Raw genomic sequence first — 21,586 nt, forward strand, 5'->3', positions numbered from 1 at the left:
AGAAACCATACAAGGAGAATGAAATGTAGTATCCATATTTGATTGGGTGCATTGTAATTTCTATATCATTTGTTTAAACAAAATAAAAAAGTGATACTATGTTCTGGCAATCTGTGCACAAACAGTTTAACCAAAAGCTCACTAGTTTCTTGTTTGGCAACTGCAGTGTATGTTGCTGCTCTTAGGCAATTCATTTTTATTTGAAATAAGTCATAATCTTTCAAGAGGACTCAGCTGTCCTTTCAAAGGGCAATAAATGCCCATCAAAAGCAAGATCAGGATATTAGGGAGCAGGCGCTAACAAATTCATTTACTGTGACTCTAGACCTATCAACAGATAAGCATGGGAAGTTCTCCACAGGCTTCAAAATTAGCCAGATCTTGAAGGAAGCATTCCTCCTCAGAGATGGAGCAAGTTATAGCAAGATGGCACATGTCACTGCACCTTCCTGGCACCATCACGTATTATAATCTTAACTCCTTTGAGGCCAACACACCGTTTCTCATGTGACGTCAGGAACCAGTCTGTTGACTATATGACAGAAGATCTCACTTTGCCCAACAATGGCCCATGAATTTGGGTGGTTGCTCCACAAATGTGGAACTCTAAATTGGAGACCTGCCAAAGCCCAATAACTTTTTAAGGGTCCTACAATGCCTCTTCATTTAGCTTGTCAGCAAACCTATGGTGGGAAGGGTGAAGGAATGTTAGTATAATGTGTTCTAAAGCCACAATATATCCCAACAGACTATAGGCGGAGTTATGGCACAAGTCAGACACTCTGGAAATTAAAAGGAAGGTGCTTCATTTTCCAGCAGGTGGCACCACTTACCAGGATCAAAAAACACTAGCCCCATCCCTCAGACAAATTTTGCACAATTCAGCAGGTAACCTTAAGCCAGGGGTGAAGTATCTGTGGCCTCTGGGTGTTGCTAGACTACAACCCACGTAATCCTTGACCTTTGGCTATGCTGCCTAGAGCTGCATACAGTAACATCTGGAGGCTGCAGTTTCCCACCCCTGCATTAAGAGGAACAGTACCCTTCCTTTCACTTCATTCCTAAGGTGGAAGGAATTAAAATAAGAGTAGACTAGAAGTGGGAAAAGGAAAAGGAAACAGAAAAATATATATATACAGTTATGATTATTCAGTTCTGGTTGTGGCTGAATGGCATTTATCTCTGAACTGCCAACACGGCATTCCAATAAGGATGATAGTATAAACCTCGTGCCTCAAAATATACTAGAAAAATGAATGAATGAATCAGAGGGAAACTTGACAACATAATTACATGTCCCTGAATGTTAGAGTCACTACGGTTTAGATCGGGGTAGTCAACCTTTTTATACCTACCACCCACTAATGCATCTTTCTTGATGGTAAAATTTCCTTACCGCCACCAATGCTCAATGTAAGGAGGATTCAGCTTGTGCCGTAGAACCCCCTAGCGCCCACCCAGAATCCTGAAACGCCCACTAGTGGGCGGTAGGGACCAGGATGACAACCCCTGGTTTTGATAAAAGACAAACCTTTACTGCTATAGGGGCATTGAAGCAAGGCATTATTGCTCCCATCCAGCAAAACAGCCAAAGATAGGCAAAAAGATCATGTGCAGGGAAGCTAATCATGCTAATCCTCCTCCTCTGGACTCGGCAGCTAAATAGTCAGGTTCCAATTGAAAACATAAGCCAAACCATGGCTTAGCTCAGTATACAACAGGAGCAAAACAACTGGAGAAAAGCTAAGTGGCCACAATCTCCTCTCTGGGAGCCTGAATGGTTTGGCTTAGTGTAATGTGAGAACCAGGCTACTATCAAGAGATGGTGTTCTGTTCTGCTCACAGTATACATTTTACCTCACTTTCTGATGAAGCTCTAGCAGACTCTCTTTGCCGAGTCCTCAGAGGGAAGAATTTCTGCAATCAAGGGGCAGTCACTCGTCTATAGGCTCTTACAGTCCTAACTGGTGAATGAACTTAAAAAGGTGTTACTCATCAATTTTAGACACCAATGTGGGACACAGGGGTGATTATGGTTATTTGGGATATGTAGAGCTAAGTGGTTTTAAGTAGCCCACTGAAATTGTCCACAAAGACAACATGAAACCTGTACAAATGCTACCATGTTGGTTTTAAGACACATCCAAGCTACATAGGTGAAGGCAAGCTGCATCTTCCAATATACAATAAATTGGAATCAAGTTATGCTTGCTGTACAATTTGAAGGCTCAAGGGCAGCCCCTGGCAGTTTCCCCTGCAAGCTTTACTGCCTAAATTCTTCCTCAGTCCTCACCCGCCCCCTGGCATGAAATAATAATACCACGAACTAATGAATGGAACCACCACATATATTGATCATTTCAGGACTGAAGAGCCCCATTTCTATCAACAAAATATTCTCAGCCTAAGTATCTCAAGAATGTTAGTAGCAGGCCTTGAGGGTACGGACAGGTGTGACATTTCACAAAAGGCTGTCACATAGATTCTACACTACTTGCATCATGCATACTGGAGCTCAAAACAAAATATTGGGTTCAGGCTGCTGTTCAGTTTACCTGGCTCTGTTAAGATGGAGAAAAGCTCCCTGGACTATTCCCCTCGCCTTGGTTATCACAACTTGGAAACACTGCAAAATGCCACCCTGTGGAAACAAAACAGTGATTTTAATATACAACTTAACACAGATTAAGGTATGCTAAATATTTTTGGACTCATTCAAGTGTTGTCTAACAAAAAGCATAAGTTGTCTTCCTTGTAATTTATTTGTACACTATTTCAATAAGCTTTGTTGTTCAGAAGCAAAATCAAGCTTCTCAACTGCTGAAAAAGAAGCTTCTGTCACAAGAAATCAAGAGTTTAATCAAAAGAAGGTAAATTCATTTATGTGCCACAAGATAGACATGCGGGTGAAATGATCTCCCTCCTCTGCCTTTTCCACTCCCTCCTCTTCCCTTGTGTTACTTCTTTTTTTTTTAGCTTGTAAGCCTTATAGAAGGGCCTGTCACTGACTGTTGATAGGAGCTGCTTTGGGAAACAACAATTGTCTGAAAAGCACCAAAAATACTAATCTATCAAGACCATAACCATGCAGATGACCAGGGATTGTGGGGACAGTTGATGTGATTGATTTAAAACATAGTAGTAAGAACAGTAGAGGAGGTGGTAAACTTGTGTCTGGATTGCTCAATTTCATACTGCTTGGGTTAGGGTGGGGGTGCTCACATGATGGAATGTTACAAACAAACAAACAAATATCCCCACAGAGAAAAGTGATATATCAGAAAGAAGGCTAAGACAGAACTGCTTATTCCAAGAAAGCTTGCTTTGTAGGTGTAGGGATTCAGTTTCTTTTTCTTTTTTGTAGGAATGACTATTCTATCAAATGAGCTGTCATCTGTAGCCTGAAGCAGAATAACCCAGATACAAGTTTAGCAAGTCATCTAACATGGGTGAAAAGTACAATAAATTTAATTCAGTCACTGACTATAGAACTACATGGTACAATTTGATTTCAAAAGCCATGGCTGGGGTTGATGTCAGTTGGTTTCAAACTTTTTCCTCAATAACTTGCCTGCCCAGAAACCCCTGTGCCCTGCCACAGAACTGTTGTGTATTCTATAGCAGCCTAGGGCACCCTTGTATCTAAGCACTAGCCTCATAACCATACACGACCAGCAACTGCACACAGGCAGGTGCATTAAATTCTATGCAGACAGGTGAACAGGATGGCAGAGGAACCAGCACAGAAACCAAACAGGCTGCTGGAGGAAAGTCCCCTCTTCCACACCCAGTACAGAAATGCAGCTCGTAGTCCCTCCTCTGCCAGCCCCCAATAGACTAGTGATTCTTTTTCTTTTCTTCTCTTTTTTGCATGCTATTAACTCGTGGGGGCTTATTTACAAGACTATTACAAGGGGGCAGTTCACATAAGTCTCTGCCCAAGCCTATTAGTTCATGCAGGGCAACACTGAGACCAAAGTGTACACTGTAAACCACACCCAACCCTTCCCTATAGCTGTGCATTTCAGAAAATATCAGTAGCAGGAGGGCTAGCTGTCATTCAGGGAAGCTTGTCTGCAATTGGTGATTACAGAGGAACCTAATAAATGTCTGAGGACCCTCAAGGTTCCTTGAACACTGGTTGAAAAAACTGTTGATTTAAGGAACACACACACACATTTCAATCAGAGGTCAGAGTCTGGTAATCCCAAGTGTCAGCTTATTTCTACTATCCCACAAAGCATCTGGAAGAGATGCCAAACTAATCCCCAGAATGTCACCATCAGGAGGGGACACTACAGCTGAGATTCCTGCAAACCCTCCTCTGCACTGCAACACACTAGGAAGGGCTAGAAGCACATTAAAAAGAAAAGTCAGAAGTATCATCTTGTCTCTGAAAGAGAAAATTCCCCGAGGAGAGAAAGAGCTATTTTAAAATCTTTTAACAATTTTTTTCACTAATTACTTCCTGCTATCTTTGCTTTCTAAATCTGTAACAGAGCCCTAGGACATCTCTGACAAAAGGGTCATTTACAGGAACCAAGTGATCTTTTGATGTCTACAAAAATGAAACACCCGCTTCACACCCTCAGCAAACGAGCTTCAGAATTATTGAGAAAAGGAACAGGCTAGAACTACAGAAAACATCCATTACAGCTGTATCCATTTTATTAACAGACAATACTTTGTTATTATTTCTCACTACTGCAGCAGGATGTTTTCAAAGCATTGCTGTGAACACGAGTATAGACACACCAAAGCACCCTTCTCTAAATTAAAGCCCTCCAGATGTTTTGGACTACAACTCATCAGCTCCCAAAAGCACAACTGTCCTAGCTGGGGCTGATAGGAGTTGTAGTCCAAAACAATTCACAAACTCTATGAAAAAAGTAAATATCTCCTTGATACCAGGAGGTATCAGGAAAGGATCTCAGATATAAATTGCAAGCTGAGATCTAACCTAAATATATCACAACAACAATCCACCAATTGAAGCAACTCATACATAAACATTAAAAGGCAGATTCCAACACTTCTGACTAAGGACACCTATGAAAACAGTAAAATATGAGCAACCTCCCTTCTTCACTTTACACAAGTCAACCCAGAGATTGTAATAATGCTGGACACAGTTTCTGGTTTCTTCATATACAGTGGGTTGGATCTGGGCTACATTAATCACACTTAAGTTTCATTGTTTTAAATGTGACTAAAGGGTGATCCACTTAAGTCTGGATCTAACTCACTGCCTACATGTTCTTGCCCCCAACATAAATATATACAGGCGGCAACCATTTTGCACATGTTCAATTGACGCACGACCGCTGACATGTGGGTAATTTTGTACCCAGAAGGGGGCATAACAGGGCAGGCTTATGTGTGCTCTGTCAACACGTGCGAATGCCTGGAACGCAGCCCCCACGCAACCAGGCAGTTGCCTGTATTACAAGTGAGCAACGTGAAGCCCAGAGTTCCAATGAATGCATTCAAAGCCACAAAGAAAGTCAGTGACAGAGCTAAGTGCAGTATCTGATGACCTTGAATCCAAGGACTACACGGCCATGTATAAGGATTTTCATTTCAACTAAAAATCTGAAATGTTCAACTACACATGGACTTTCAAGAAATAGGATCCCCAAATACTCTGTAACAGGATATTTTGGGGGAGACGTGGGGTGTGTATGTGTGGAGATGACTAAGGTCCCAAAAGCAAGCAATGCTTAGCAAGACAGCTGTACGACAGCTGACCCATCACCACCAAGGCCTGCATAGTATTGCACATTATGCAGTTTATGGAGAGCCACAGTGGTTTCAGGAGGCACAGCCAAATTCCACAGGTACCTCAGCCATGGATGTAATGCCAGCCCCAGTTACCCTTTTGTGGAACCTGCCATTATTTGCAGTCATGTATACAATCAAAAGCATGCTAGGGGACTACCATATCTACCATTATTATCATGAAGTAAGCCACAGTAATCTTCTTCCAAATCACCATTTTCAGCAGAGGAGCACCATATACACACAACCAATTCTCACAACTTCTACACAAGGGCTGCTGAGCTGACACTCATGGGAGCAAGTAAAGTGATTTAGACTCTTGACACAAGCCCTGGCCAATGTAAATCTGACTAAGAGTGCATAACTACGGTACTTCACCAACAAGTCAGAGACCATAGCCTGTTCTACCTCTGGTATTTTAAAGTGACCAATGCATAATTGATTGTCAAGTAATAAACTGACTATACAGAAAAAGAAGCACATTAAATGCTTAACATAAAACTTAAACAGTGTTCTGCATCTAAAAGTCGATCTCCTCACATTCTATCCAATTCTCTCACTAGCAAGGAGACAAAGAACTTGAGAAGGATCAACATCCAATGGAACTGGATGTTTTATGGAATAAACAAATGTTATTCTAGAGCAGAGGATTTCCAACCTTTCTACCTTCAGAGAACCCTTTCTACTCCACAAAAGCCTGAATTTAAAAACTGGCACTAAGCTGTTCCCTTAAATGGACACTGCTATTCTCCAGTTTAATCTCTGCAGCTATGCAGGACACTTTTAATGGTTAGAATATGATCCCAAAAGGCAAAAGGATGTGGCATCTTCAAGACTTGTTTATTTACAATGAGATCTTCCAACAAACACCAAATAACTGAAATCCAAAAACCCATTCCACACTTCTGATTATTTTGTAATCACTCAATGTGATTCATGGCCTTCAACCGCAGGCAGCTGGAGACTGCATTAATTTACTTCTCCAAAGGAATGTCAGCAACACAGAATTCGTAACATTTATCCATTTATAATTGAACAGCAAGATCGAGAATACTTGATGGCTTGTATTTTTTAGGTTTTTTGGAACACACCAAGCTTCTAAGGGATGCTCAGGCCCCTTGGTATACAATTTCAGCTACATTTGACTTCAAACTGAATTCTCCAATGGTAGTTTCCATCCAAGTGGCTAATACTGTACAGCTTTAAGACAAAGCTTTTACAGTCCTTCCCATGAAAATAATAATAATAAAATAAGCTGCAGTCACCTATATATTAATTTCTAAACCCAAATTGGGGGGAAATGTTCCTCCCCTGGTCATGATCTTTGAATTTCTATAGCTTCTTTCATGAACAGATTTCAAAACACATTGAGAGCATTAATGAAGTCAAATTCAAGAACTCCCCTAGGTAATGTTGCCTGACCACATGGAGTCAAGTTAACTGTGAATTATTGTTGAACTTGTTACTCTCTTCTGTCCTTAAGGCATAAGCAACCTATTGCATTTTTTGCAAATATCACCTTGTCAGCAGAGAAAGACAGCTTCTGTTGTACTTCAAGCCAGCCAGCCAGCCAGCCAACATATCTAGCCTTATTAAAGTCAGTGTTCATTCTAGAGAAAAGCTACAACTTCATTCTGCCTTCAGGCAACTGCAGTATTTGGATACATAAAGAAGAGTGTTTTAATCAACCTCCTCAACCTGATGCTCTCACAGATGTTTTTGGACTACAACTCCCACTGGGTGCAGCTGATAGTTGTAATCCAAAACATCTGGAGGGCAACAGGTCAGGAAAAGCTGGCCTAGGCCTTGTTGCACCATACCCTAGAATGGCATGTCAAACAGTTGTGTAATATTTAGGTCTCTCCATGGCTGGATGACAGCCAAACATTTTTGGTAATGTGGGAGGGGGTATCTTGTTACAAATTATGGACAACTACACCTCCTTAAAGAGAAGCCTATTCCATCTCTCAGAAAAACAACAAAAATGGGACAGAATACAATACTGTATTTGTAAACCAAGTGATCCTTAGCCATGAGGCCCATCTTTATAGTTAACACATTGCTATGCCTGCCATTTGAAGACCTGCAATCTCCCCAGAACCCTCATATAATTGGCAACAAAAAACAAAACAAAAAACAAAAAAGAAATTGTTATCAGTTTTGTGGATAGTCAACTTTTCCTTTATTTTAAACCCCACTTCATTTTCAAAAGCAGCTTGCCATGTAGCATGGAGGGTTGATATTAAAGATTCATAAACCCAAAATTGTGTTGGTTATACAGAAAACTAGGGCTGAAAAGCTTGCTTGTGTTGATCCATCCCCAAGGAATGTAAATCTATGGGGAGAGTCAGACTAAAAAAGTGAATCATTTAAAAAATTCAAAAATGTATAGAGCTATTTAGTCAGTCTTATAAACAAAAACTAACATTAACTAACCCATAAGCTTACTCACATTTATCTGTGTCTCTCTATGCAGTTTGAGTAATGTCTGAAAGGAGCTGGATCCGGAAAGTGCTATGGCTCAGAGGTACAGCCCCTGCCTTGTATGAACGGAGCTGGATCCTTGGATATGAAGCAGAGTGCAATAATACTTTACAGATAAATAGGCTAATTTTAGCAGAACTCAAAAAGGGCATACTATAAGCTTTGTGACATGTCATAACCCTAACCCTAATAGTGCTTTTTTCCTGGGGGTGCGCATACCCCTAAACATTTTGTGAATTTTTGTACTTAAAGCACTGGGTTGCCATATTTCAAAAAGTAACAACCAGGACCCCCTAAATGTTTTTGAGCTTTTTAAAGGAAACCCCCAAAATTGTTGAGTTTTTTAAGACAAACCCCATTGTTGAGCTTCTTTTTACAAAAATGTCAAGAAAGAGCATAAAACATATGGCAGCCCTATGTTATAAACATCCAGAGAAGTTGTGTAACTCATTTTGATTTTGTTTATAATACTGTATAGGTAAAGGCAATAAAGCATTTTCTAATGTAACACTTAATTTGTAATTATTTATCTTCATCATGTCTCACATGACATTTCATGCATTAATCATTATTTCTGGGCATGTCAAAGGTTTTTGCAAACACTATTTCATTATGACAGCTTGGAAAACATATGCCACAAATATGTCAACAGTTTCTGTGTTGTCAGCAAGAAAATGAAACAACTGGGAAATGCTTTGGTTGCTTACAACATATGGCAAATTATTAATCAGTGCAAAGCCACTAAAAAAATAAATTGGTAGATAGCTCTTGAAATTGTGTTTCTGGTTACTAAGAAAGGCATAAAACCTGTGGCAGGTTATCATTTGGTGTAAATAAAACATGGCAACAGTGTATCTGCTCATTTTTGTGAGCGATTTTGTATTTTCCTAATTATCAACATAAGTTGATAATTTTAATGTTTATCAACTTATTCCTCTGTCTTTCTTAAAACTCTTGTTCAGACCACAGGTAGAAAATATATTTCTATTTTGTAGGCACCAAAGTTTTACGTACTTGGTAGCCTTCCAAACTAACCACTCTGTACCCCACAAAAATCATTGACTGCAGTATCGTGATACTATGGGGGGGGGGAATCAACAGGAAGCACAAGACACTTTTAATTTCACACTGGAGGGTCATTAAACTAATTAGCACAGGCTACACATTGTTGTTTCAGGGGTGGTCAGGAAGTCAATGTCACCTCAATCTCCTTTGCTCTCCACAAACTCAGAAGCTTCCATCTTAACTGCAGACTAATATATCAAAATATTTCCCACCTGCAGTTGTCTGTGTTTAAGTTTTATGGCACTAGGTCATTACACTAACAGTTAAAAGGAAAAAAAGCAGAGAAGGAAATGTCCTCAGCAGGGTGAAGTTTCCTTCCTTTCTAGACAAAGTTAAATATATAAATATGCTATGCAGCAGAACCAATATACCAAAGGTAACGGATAACTTGTTAGCATGGACATTAAATATATACTTCTTACATCTTCCAAAAGAAAGACTTGATCAGTGTTAATCTACTGCATTAGTATTTTGCAAAAAGAGAAAGTGAAATTGATATAAGGCTGAAGAGTCATATGAGTTACTACTAAGCTCTATGGAGTAGCCTGCAATTACCAGTAATCATTGTACAAACTTGAATTATGCAGGATTAACATTAATTATGTTAAATACTTATCATACTAGACTTATTCAGAAGTGTCTGTTCTAGAGAACATTTATCTTGCACACTAACTGAACAGAGATTATACAATGTACCCCACGATTAACCCACATGAACAGCTTAGTTACCAAAACTTCATTGTTCATTGGTAATTATAGTTTGAGGATTTCTGGAGACTTATTGCATACAATTAAGACAGGACCTTTTTCAGTGTTCAACCAGAATTTTATACTTTAGTTGCTCTTTAAGAATTTTACTGACAAAAAGAATATGGTTTAAGCATCTTATGCACTGAAGGAAAATGTCCTCTTGTGAAATGAAAGAGGTTTGTGTTTTAACTGTTGATCTCTCTACCATATGTTACAGCTAATGGCACAAGACAAGTTAAGACTGTACTCTGCTAAACAATGCCTTCTCTATATAAACTCACTTATAAGTCTTCCATTGTTGACAGCACCAGTTATGCTTAAAAGTGCAACAATCATGCTGTTCTGGACAAGGATGTCAGCCACAAGCTACCATGTACAATGTTTCTAACAGCACAACTGTATATAAACTCATGTTATTCTACAACTTGAGGTAGCTGAAATCTCAATGCACAACTCAGTGGGTTTTTAATGTCCAGGCCTCCTGAGCCACAATTCCCAAACCCAGAAACTGCATTTTTGCCTTGCAGCTCCACCTGTCAGTTCCAAATTCAGAAGTCTCTTCTCCCAACCCAAATCATGTGTGTACTCTTCTTTTTATCTTGCCCCAAAATACAGGAAGCATTGCAAACAAGTTTTCTGCAATCAATGGCTTGGTATTAGCCAACCATTTGAGAATAAATGATCTAATAAACTTGCATGTTAATTAAACTTAAGTTCCTGAGTGTAAGAAACATCCTTTTACAAAGTGAATAAAAACTACAGAAAAAAGAAATAGTACTATAATACCTGATGCACACATAACTGCAGGCAAATTCTGACTGTGCAAGTAGTTCACGTTAGCTCATGCATTCCAATTCTTATTTTAAGGTTGAAATTCTCAAGCAGCACCCTTGAGTTTACCTTCTCATATTTAAAAAGCAGACAAAAGCAAGATTAATCTTAGACCCAAAATAGAGATGATACACAGTGCATTTGTTTTAGACCACTGTCCAATGACCTAATTCAGAACATAAACACATTCTGAAACGCCAAAGGTATATATCCAGTTTAGGTTGTATCCAGTGTGGGCCAATCCTGCTCAGAGTAGACTCCATTAAGTTAATGATTGTTACTAACTTAGGTTCATTAAGTTAAGTCTACTCTGAGTGGGAGTTAGTTGGATACAACCCTGTGTATGCAGACAGATTCAATATTTCTCTCAGCTCTTGACATTAATGAAAGGGTATGTTTAAAAATAATCCTGGGGAAAAATATCATTCCTACAGAAATACAAGTTCTTGCTTACTTTTATGAAGTACGTTTGTGCAGAAAATGTCACTGTGAATGTAGCAAGGGCAGGGGCGGCATGAGGAGAAGGGGCTTCGCATATTCACATTATATGCAAAACACTCCTTGAAGAACTTATTGGTTCAATACTCAAGTTAACTAGGATTAGAACTCCTACTTTGCCCATAGACTTCAGCCCCATTCAGGCATGCTGCTCACATGCAAATGCTACATGTGAGCAGGCTGAACATACTAAGCTCTAGCCTCCCCCGCTACCACACCACGTCTCTGTGCCCATCGCTGCCTTATGTCAAGTGACACCATTGGTCCACCTAGCTCAGAAGGTTTTGCTAACTGGCTGTGGCTATCCGGGGTTTGAGGCAGGGAACATCCCCCACTTCAGACTTACAACTTTTGGAGGGTGATGGGCATAGCAACATGGGAGGAGAGTAGCTTCATACATTTGTCCCCTGCTTGTGCACAGCATTTGCATGTGAGGAGCCAGCCAGAATAGAGCATAGATATATTAAAAAATCCCATAGATTACCTATGTCATTTTTTAAAATAATATTGATTAAAATTACAAAGGAAGGCTTAAGGGCACTGAGTTTAAGTGACATTGAGAATGTATCCTAAAGCAAGTTAAGAGATAGGATTGTGCAATCTCAGACCTAACAAAATGGTTCTGAAGTGGGGCAGGGAGAGAAATCTTGAAAGAAGATGTAGACAATATGAAGAGAGGTGTGGTCAGCAATTAAAGCAGGTATGGATAATATGTGGGCCTGCAGTTGTTGTTGGATTAAAACATCCCTGGCCTTTGGCCTTGCTAATTGTGGCTGGTGGGAAACGGAGACAATAACATATGGAGAGCCACAGTCTCCCCATCTCTGAATTGAAAGCTGCTTCAGACAGTACAAAAGGGGGAGAAGTAGGACCTCATGCATAAATGCCAACATATTAGACATCTGAAACATTAAACACAAGACAGTAGCATTCACAAGTAAAAAAAAAAAAAGGAAAAGGAAAAGGTGGGTAACTTTGCACATTAGGCAAAGGACTGTCTGGATTTAACATAAAGTGAACATACAGCAAATATCTGCTGCTTGTCACAGCCGGCTGTGAAGCAATGGTGTTAACTTCTTTGCCAAGTTCTCACTTTAAGTGTTCACCTGTTTTAAATGTACATCTGAAAATGCAACATACAAAGCGGCAACTGGTAGTCCAGAGCCAACTGCCGGAGGAAAGACTAGAAATGGGTGTGGCAGGAGGCTGCCAGATAGAGGACTCTGCCTTAAATCAGGTCAGACTGTCTATCTGTCCACCTAGCCTGATGGGCAGTGTCTCAGGCATGGAAATTTATTCCATGTTCCCAGCTATTTTATTCTTTTAACTGGAGATGCAGGGGACTGAACCATAGACCTTTCCAAAACAGGCACTCTACCTGTGGGTCTTCCCCAAAAGGATTCTTCCACTGGGATGCAAGCTATTTCCTCGCCCAGACTTGAACCCTCAAACTAGCGAGACCTGCGCTTTAGTTGGTCTCATGTGGCTTGTGCCATAGGGTTTAGTTGTGAGAATCAGGGGTTCCAAATGAGCCAAGATACCATTTTTTCATTCTGGTGCACAAATATACAGTACCGTATTTTTCGCACTATAGGACGCACTTTTTCCCCTCCAAAAATGAAGGGGAAATGTGTGTGCGTCCTATGGTGCGAATGCAGGCTTTTGCTGAAGCCTGGAGAGCGAGAGGGGTCCGTGCGCACCGACCCCTCTCGCTCTCCAGGCTTCAGGAAGCTATCCCAAGTCTTGCAAGCCCGGCGGGATGTACCGCGGGCTCGCAAGGCTTGCGGGCAGCAGCCTGCACCCAAAAGCTGGGGACAGCGGGGAGGCGCAGAGCCGCCACCCCGCTATTCCCCGACCTGATCTGGAGGCTGGCGGGGGGAGAAGCAAGCCTGCTTCTCCCCCCCACCAGCCCCACAACCTCCAGATCAGGTCGTGGAAAAGCGGGATGGCGGCGCTCCGCTATCCCGCTTTTCCCCGACCTGATCGGGAGGCTGGCGGGGGGAGAAGCAAGCCTGCTTCTCCCCCCCCACATCCCCACAACCTCCAGATCAGGTCGGGGAAAAGCGGGATGGCGGCGCTCCGCTATCCCGCTTTCCCCCACCTGATCGGGAGGCTGGGGGAGGGAGAAGCAAGCCTGCTTCTCCCCCCCACCAGCCCCACAACCTCCAGATCAGGTCGTGGAAAAGCGGGATGGCGGCGCTCCGCTATCCCGCTTTCCCCCGACCTGATCGGGAGGCTGGGGGAGGGAGAAGCAAGCCTGCTTCTCCCCCCCACCAGCCCCACAACCTCCAGATCAGGTCGTGGAAAAGCGGGATGGCGGCGCTCCGCTATCCCGCTTTTCCCCGACCTGATCGGGAGGCTGGGGGAGGGAGAAGCAAGCCTGCTTCTCCCCCCCACCAGCCCCACAACCTCCAGATCAGGTCGTGGAAAAGCGGGATGGCGGCGCTCCGCTATCCCGCTTTTCCCCGACCTGATCGGGAGGCTGGGGGAGGGAGAAGCAAGCCTGCTTCTCCCCCCCACCAGCCCCACAACCTCCAGATCAGGTCGTGGAAAAGCGGGATGGCGGCGCTCCGCTATCCCGCTTTTCCCCGACCTGATCGGGAGGCTGGGGGAGGGAGAAGCAAGCCTGCTTCTCCCCCCCACCAGCCCCACAACCTCCAGATCAGGTCGTGGAAAAGCGGGATGGCGGCGCTCCGCTATCCCGCTTTTCCCCGACCTGATCGGGAGGCTGGCGGGGGGAGAAGCAAGCCTGCTTCTTCCCCCCCCCACATCCCCACAACCTCCAGATCAGGTCGGGGAAAAGCGGGATGGCGGCGCTCCGCTATCCCGCTTTCCCCCACCTGATCGGGAGGCTGGGGGAGGGAGAAGCAAGCCTGCTTCTCCCCCCCACCAGCCCCACAACCTCCAGATCAGGTCGTGGAAAAGCGGGATGGCGGCGCTCCGCTATCCCGCTTTCCCCCGACCTGATCGGGAGGCTGGGGGAGGGAGAAGCAAGCCTGCTTCTCCCCCCCACCAGCCCCACAACCTCCAGATCAGGTCGTGGAAAAGCGGGATGGCGGCGCTCCGCTATCCCGCTTTTCCCCGACCTGATCGGGAGGCTGGGGGAGGGAGAAGCAAGCCTGCTTCTCCCCCCCACCAGCCCCACAACCTCCAGATCAGGTCGTGGAAAAGCGGGATGGCGGCGCTCCGCTATCCCGCTTTTCCCCGACCTGATCGGGAGGCTGGGGGAGGGAGAAGCAAGCCTGCTTCTCCCCCCCACCAGCCCCACAACCTCCAGATCAGGTCGTGGAAAAGCGGGATGGCGGCGCTCCGCTATCCCGCTTTTCCCCGACCTGATCGGGAGGCTGGGGGAGGGAGAAGCAAGCCTGCTTCTCCCCCCCACCAGCCCCACAACCTCCAGATCAGGTCGTGGAAAAGCGGGATGGCGGCGCTCCGCTATCCCGCTTTTCCCCGACCTGATCGGGAGGCTGGCGGGGGGAGAAGCAAGCCTGCTTCTCCCCCCCCACATCCCCACAACCTCCAGATCAGGTCGGGGAAAAGCGGGATGGCGGCGCTCCGCTATCCCGCTTTCCCCCGACCTGATCGGGAGGCTGGGGGAGGGAGAAGCAAGCCTGCTTCTCCCCCCCACCAGCCCCACAACCTCCAGATCAGGTCGTGGAAAAGCGGGATGGCGGCGCTCCGCTATCCCGCTTTTCCCCGACCTGATCGGGAGGCTGGGGGAGGGAGAAGCAAGCCTGCTTCTCCCCCCCCACATCCCCACAACCTCCAGATCAGGTCGGGGGAAAGCGGGATGGCGGCGCTCCGCTATCCCGCTTTTCCCCGACCTGATCGGGAGGCTGGGGGAGGGAGAAGCAAGCCTGCTTCTCCCCCCCACCAGCCCCACAACCTCCAGATCAGGTCGTGGAAAAGCGGGATGGCGGCGCTCCGCTATCCCGCTTTTCCCCGACCTGATCGGGAGGCTGGGGGAGGGAGAAGCAAGCCTGCTTCTCCCCCCCACCAGCCCCACAACCTCCAGATCAGGTCGTGGAAAAGCGGGATGGCGGCGCTCCGCTATCCCGCTTTTCCCCGACCTGATCGGGAGGCTGGCGGGGGGAGAAGCAAGCCTGCTTCTTCCCCCCCCCACATCCCCACAACCTCCAGATCAGGTCGGGGAAAAGCGGGATGGCGGCGCTCCGCTATCCCGCTTTCCCCCACCTGATCGGGAGGCTGGGGGAGGGAGAAGCAAGCCTGCTTCTCCCCCCCACCAGCCCCACAACCTCCAGATCAGGTCGTGGAAAAGCGGGATGGCGGCGCTCCGCTATCCCGCTTTCCCCCGACCTGATCGGGAGGCTGGGGGAGGGAGAAGCAAGCCTGCTTCTCCCCCCCACCAGCCCCACAACCTCCAGATCAGGTCGTGGAAAAGCGGGATGGCGGCGCTCCGCTATCCCGCTTTTCCCCGACCTGATCGGGAGGCTGGGGGAGGGAGAAGCAAGCCTGCTTCTCCCCCCCCACCATCCCCACAACCTCCCGGCTTCAGGAGAGCCCCACCGCCAGCCCCACAAGCTCGGGGGACAGCGGGAGAGGCGCAGCGCGCCATCCCGCTGTCTCCCGACATGGTTTGGAGGCTGGCGGAAGGCTTCCTCCTCCCCCAGCCCCGCAAGTTCCCAGAGCGATGCCAAAGCATGGCTCTGGGTCCCGTTCTGGGGGTGGGGGAAGCTCGGGCTTCCCCGCCCCAGCCCCGCGCCTGGCGGGGGGGGGATAAATTTTTTTTGCCTTTATTCCCCCCCCCCCCAATCTAGGTGCGTCCTATGGACCGGTGCGTCCAATAGTCCGAAAAATACGGTAATTTCATATTGGTCTGGACACTCTTCAACCCCAACTATTTATCAGAAGAGAACTCTAGCCTCTTTTGGAATTGGACATTGTTACTCAATCCATGCACAAATACACTTATTTTATATAGTTATTTGTCTTGTTTTTCTGTTTGCTGTGTCTAGTACAGTGGTACCTCGGGTTAAGAACTTAATTTGTTCTGGAGGTTCGTTCTTAACCTGAAACTATTCTTAACCTGAGGTACCACTTTAGTTAACAGGGCCTCCCGCTGCTGCCGCCGCCGCACGATTTCTGTTGTCATCCTGAAGCAAAGTTCTTAACGCAAGGTACTATTTCTGGGTTAGCGGAGTCTGTAACCTGAAGCGTCTATAATCTGAAGTGTCTGTAACCCGAGATACCACTGTATTTGGTTACAGTTATTTTTCTTTTCTTTTTTATACATTCAAAATGAAATAAAAAACTTTATGAAAAATTGGAGGAGGAAGGGCCTAGCAGTGCTGCCAGCAAGTTCAAGCAGGTGTGGGACTGGAGCAATCTGCAGGGGATTAGGAAATACTGCTATTCTGGCTCTAAACTGGGGTCATTTAGTTTACCAGTTATGATATGTGACAGTTTTGCAAAAACAAAAAAAATTGTTTACAAACCACCAGCTCCTTGAAAGCTCTGACCACAAAAAGTCATGTAGAAATGTGGCAGCCATATCCCTCCAAATGACTTTTAGGTGAAGCTGCTTATGATGCTGCTGTAAGAGCAAGAAGGGGGGGGGGGTAAAGAGAGAACTACAGCTGGGTTTCTCCCCCTGCATGCTTAAAAGAAGGCAGCACAAAAAAATGGACAGGATTCGGAAAGCATGGGATAATTTTCTGCATGTGTGTAAGACAAAGGTTTAGGAGATGGAGAGGAAACATTAGGTGTGACAGTCCTGAAGGAATCCCTACAGGAAGCATACAAGAAGAAAACATCCAAAGAGAAGGAAATGGAAAGAAGATTTTGAACAAATGATTTTTGGGTGGGTGAATTAAGATTATTACTTTTTTGCTTTAGCTTTTTTAAAGAATTAAACTAGTTGATTTGGAGTAAGTAGTGGCAGAGCTCACTGGAAACAACAGGTTGAACCAGTTGAGTAAGGTTCCCACACACACCCATTTCACCATCATCAACCCCCCTCCAAAATAATATTTCATTTTAAAAAACGTCTAAACCACTCTTTCTCCTAACGTATTCCAGGATGGTTTACAATAATACAGTTGCCCCACCTGCACATAATGCCAAGTCAAACCATGGGTAAATATGAAAAAGCAAGTGTGCAGGTACGCTGAGCAAAAACTGGGGCTGCTTCACTCCTATCCAGGTCCTGCTGCCGCTGCTGCCACACTACCTAAGGCTAAACCACCATTCGCCTTAGCATTAAGCACAAACCAGGTCAGTATAATACAATATAAATATAACTACATTCAGTGATAAAACTAAGAGGCAGCAAATTATAAAACTATAAACTATAAAGCAGACATAACCATTGAAAAATGCTTCAGCAAATAAAGAGTTTATTGACCTGCCACTGAAAAGACTGCAGTGTTGTTATCAAGCTGAACCACCTCAGGGAGGACATTCAAAGTAAGGGGTGCCACCACAGAAAATCCCCTTTCCTTTAACGTCAGAACATAAGAAGAGCCCTGCTGGATGAGACCAGTGGCCTATCTAGTCCAGCATTATGTTATTATAGTGGCCAACCAGATGCTTCTGGGAAACCCACAAGCAGCACATGAGAACAATAGCTTTCTCTGGCTCATGTTCCCCAGCAGCAGGATTTTCAAGGCATGCTGCCTCTTATACCAGGGTAGATAGTCATCACAGGGAGTAATCACTGATGGCCTTATCCTCCATGAATTTGTCTAATCCCCTTTTCAAAGCTGTCCAAGTTGGTAGTTATCACTACACCCTTTCAAAGCTAATTCCTTAATTTAACTATGTGCTATGTGAAGAAACACTTATTTTTGTCTTAATTTAATTTTTGAAATGTACAAACTGTCCTTCACCCCAAAAAATGGATTTTAAGATGGTACACAAAGAAACATAGAAGTTACTGACACACTACTACACAAACCAACAACACTAAGTCAAATAAAACCGTTCAATTACCACAGAGAAGAACCCCCTCCATGTACCTGAAGTACTTCTCCTGAAGATGGAACGGGTAACATTCGTTTATCACCAACCCACTCTTCAGAAATTTTGGAGAACACAATTTAGGAAGAGAAGATAAGCAGGCTGTGAAGGTGTAAGATTGGTGCATCCTGTGTTGACCAGAGTCATTGTTAACAGGTGGCCCAGGGAGCCCAAACCCCCAGATCACTTATCCTTACCCTCCACCCCAGTATTAAACTTAACATTTTAACATTTTCTTTGCTTACAAAGTTGTTGAGCACGCTTCAATGCTCACTCACGACAAGGCCGCAGTCATCCTTCATTGCTTTCTATTTGCAAACATTGTGTTGATCTGTGGTCACTGGACTGGGTATATAGATGGCATTGACTGGTGGCAGGGACTTATAAGTACGTATATGAAAAAAGTAGATGAAGATGGGAAGGAAAAGTGGTGCTAGAGATGAATGTGCTCATGTGTGAAAGTCACGTTGTTGTAAAAGGTTGGTTTTAATTTGAATGTGTAGAGCAGCCCCTAAAACCCTGCTGGCATCCTGTAGGAATGGAAAAGAAATTGATCCACATTTTGAAATCAACCAACCTAATTTGCTGGTCCCAGTGTTATATGTGGATCAGCCTGTGTATGAATTTGGCAAATGCAGTTTAGACCTTTTTTTATTAAGAAAAGGCATAAGGACATTTCACAGAAAAGGCATACTTAGGGGAAATGAAAGCATGCAAAAACGTCTCTTAGGGGATGAATGTATACAATCTAAATGTGAATTTTTCATGTTTTGTTTTAATCTGCAAAAAAGAGAGAGAGAGAGAGAGATGGGATGGACTTACAGAGGCTGAGCCATCCATCCCTACCATTCCAGAGCTCAGAGTAAGCCCTGGCAGCAAGAACTGAAAAACCTCAAGGGCAGATCCACAGTATACATTTAAGGCATGTTCAGTGCACATTTAAAGCACATTACTGTACTCTCCCACCCCCAAATCCTGGGAACTGCAGTTTGTTATGGATGCTGAAAATGCTATCTGCGGGGTAGAAACCACAGTTAATAGGATTCTATGGAGGAAATGTGTGTGCTGAATATGCTCTCAATGTATACCATGGATCTGACCTGAGAAGAGCTTGCTGCTGGATCAGACCCACCTAGCTCAGCATCCTGTCCACGCAACAGACAACCAGATGCCCAGAAGCAGGACCCCACCACCTCTTAAACTAACCCCTAAATGTATGTCTTGCACACAAATTACCATACGATTATTTTGTTTCGCGGGCCTGTGTGAGCCCCACCACACCTTTTAAAAGTACTTAGCGATGCTTCTAGCGCTGTGTGTATGTATATATGTGAGGGGAGAGAGAGCCTGCGAGCAAGAGTGACTCCATGACGGTGGGTGGTGATGCTTAGAGGTTGGGGGGGGAAGGATGGTTGGATAAATGGGGTGGGTGGGAGAGATGAGGCGGAGGGCGCGCAAGCAAGCAGTGGGGGAGGGGGGAGATGGAACGCTGAAGGGGAGTGACGTTTACGAAAGTCGGGGGGAGAGGCGCGGGCGCGCGAGCAACGGCCGGCTGGACGGACATTCGAACGAGCAACCAGGCGCGCGCAAACAGGCTGACGGACGAGCGCGCGTGCGCGAGCAGCCAAGCGGACTGAGGGGGAGAGAGAGAAAAAGCAAGCAAGCTAGCTAGCAGTCGCCTACTCACCGCGCGGCGCCTTTTGTTGCCAGGCGAGGCGTAAAGCGCTTACCTGAAGTGGCGGCGGCGGCAGCAGCAGTTATCAGCAGCACTAGTAATAATAATAATGTTGTTGTTGTTGTTACTGGGTCTGGGAGGAGCCCTCGAGTGGCCCTCCCGCGTAGACAAGGAGGGAAGCAGAGGCAGGATCGTGCCCTCGTCCTCTCAGCACTTGGAGCGGCTGAGCCTCCTTCTGCGCCTGAGGGGAGAGAAACGCCGAACGGTGTGTGTGTGTATAAGCGGCCGCCGCTGCTTCTGCTCTTCTTCTTCCTCCTCCTCCTCCCTCCGTCGTCGTGACTCACAGCGGCGGCGACCGAGGGAGGGAGCGGAGGAGGCGCCTGGGCGACTCCGGGTGGGAGGGACCCGCCGCCGCCGTCGCCGCTGCTTGCCGCGTCCCAGCGCCCGAGGCCGCTGAGAGGCGGCAAGCCGCGTCGCCTCAGGCAGCCGCCTCCAACGGCAACCTGAGGTAAAAGGGGGCGTGGCCAACGCGGAGCTTGCGGCTGGGGAAGGAGAAGGCGGCTATTGTTTCGGGGAGGGGCGTGGCCCGGAGGACGGGGCGTGGCCGAAGGGGAAGGGGGTCGGGGAAAGGAGGAGCTACACGGAGAGGGAGGTGTGAAAGTAGCCTGGGGCGGGGTCGTCGTTGGGAGGCGGGGCTTAGAACGTCTCGGGGTGGGAATAGGAGCGGTAAAGCACTCAATGGAGTGCTGTTTTGCTCTGGTCCTGTTCATCGCCTTCTGGCAGGCACCTGGTTGGCTACAGTGAGAACAGGATGTTGGACTGGCTGGGCAAGGGCCACCGGCCTGATGCAGCAGCAAGGCTCCTTTTATGTTTTGTTCTGGTGCCCTCCAGATATTTTGGACTATAGTGCACATCTGCCTCAAGTGCAGGGGGCTGGAGCACATGCTCTGCATGCAGCTTTAATCCCTGCAGCTTCGGCTAGGGTTGGAAATTATTCCCATTCTGAAATCCTGGAGAGCCACCGCCAGTCAGTGTTGACAGTACTGACTCTGTATGAGGCGGCTGTTGCATCATTCTACCCAGACACTGAGGTCCAGCGTGAAACAGAACAACAACTACCAGACTTTCAGAAGACATCTGAAGGCAGCCCTGTTTAGGGAAGCTTTTAATGTTTGATGGATTTCTGTATTTTAATATTTTGTTGGAAGCCGCCCAGAGTGGTAAATTATTATTAACATTATTATTATTGGAGAAGAGTTCCACACTTTGAGGTCACAGAGAGGAAATCAACAAGTAGGTCATAGCTGTATAATGAGGAGCTAGGAACTGGATTTTTCGCTTAAGGAATATCAGTAGCGGGGCAGTGGTTACCTAGCTGGACAGTAGAAAATCCTCCTCCCCCGTATTCTTTATGCAAGGCCAACCCCAGAGGATCTGGCTGCCCAGGTGTTGTTACTGTTTCCTTTATTTCTCCTTATGTTGTATCTGTATCCAATAAGGATACAAACAAACAGGCCTATGCTTTCC

Source organism: Podarcis bocagei (genome assembly GCF_964188305.1).
Source record: "Podarcis bocagei genome assembly, chromosome: 7".
Classification (NCBI taxonomy): Eukaryota; Metazoa; Chordata; class Lepidosauria; order Squamata; family Lacertidae; genus Podarcis; species Podarcis bocagei.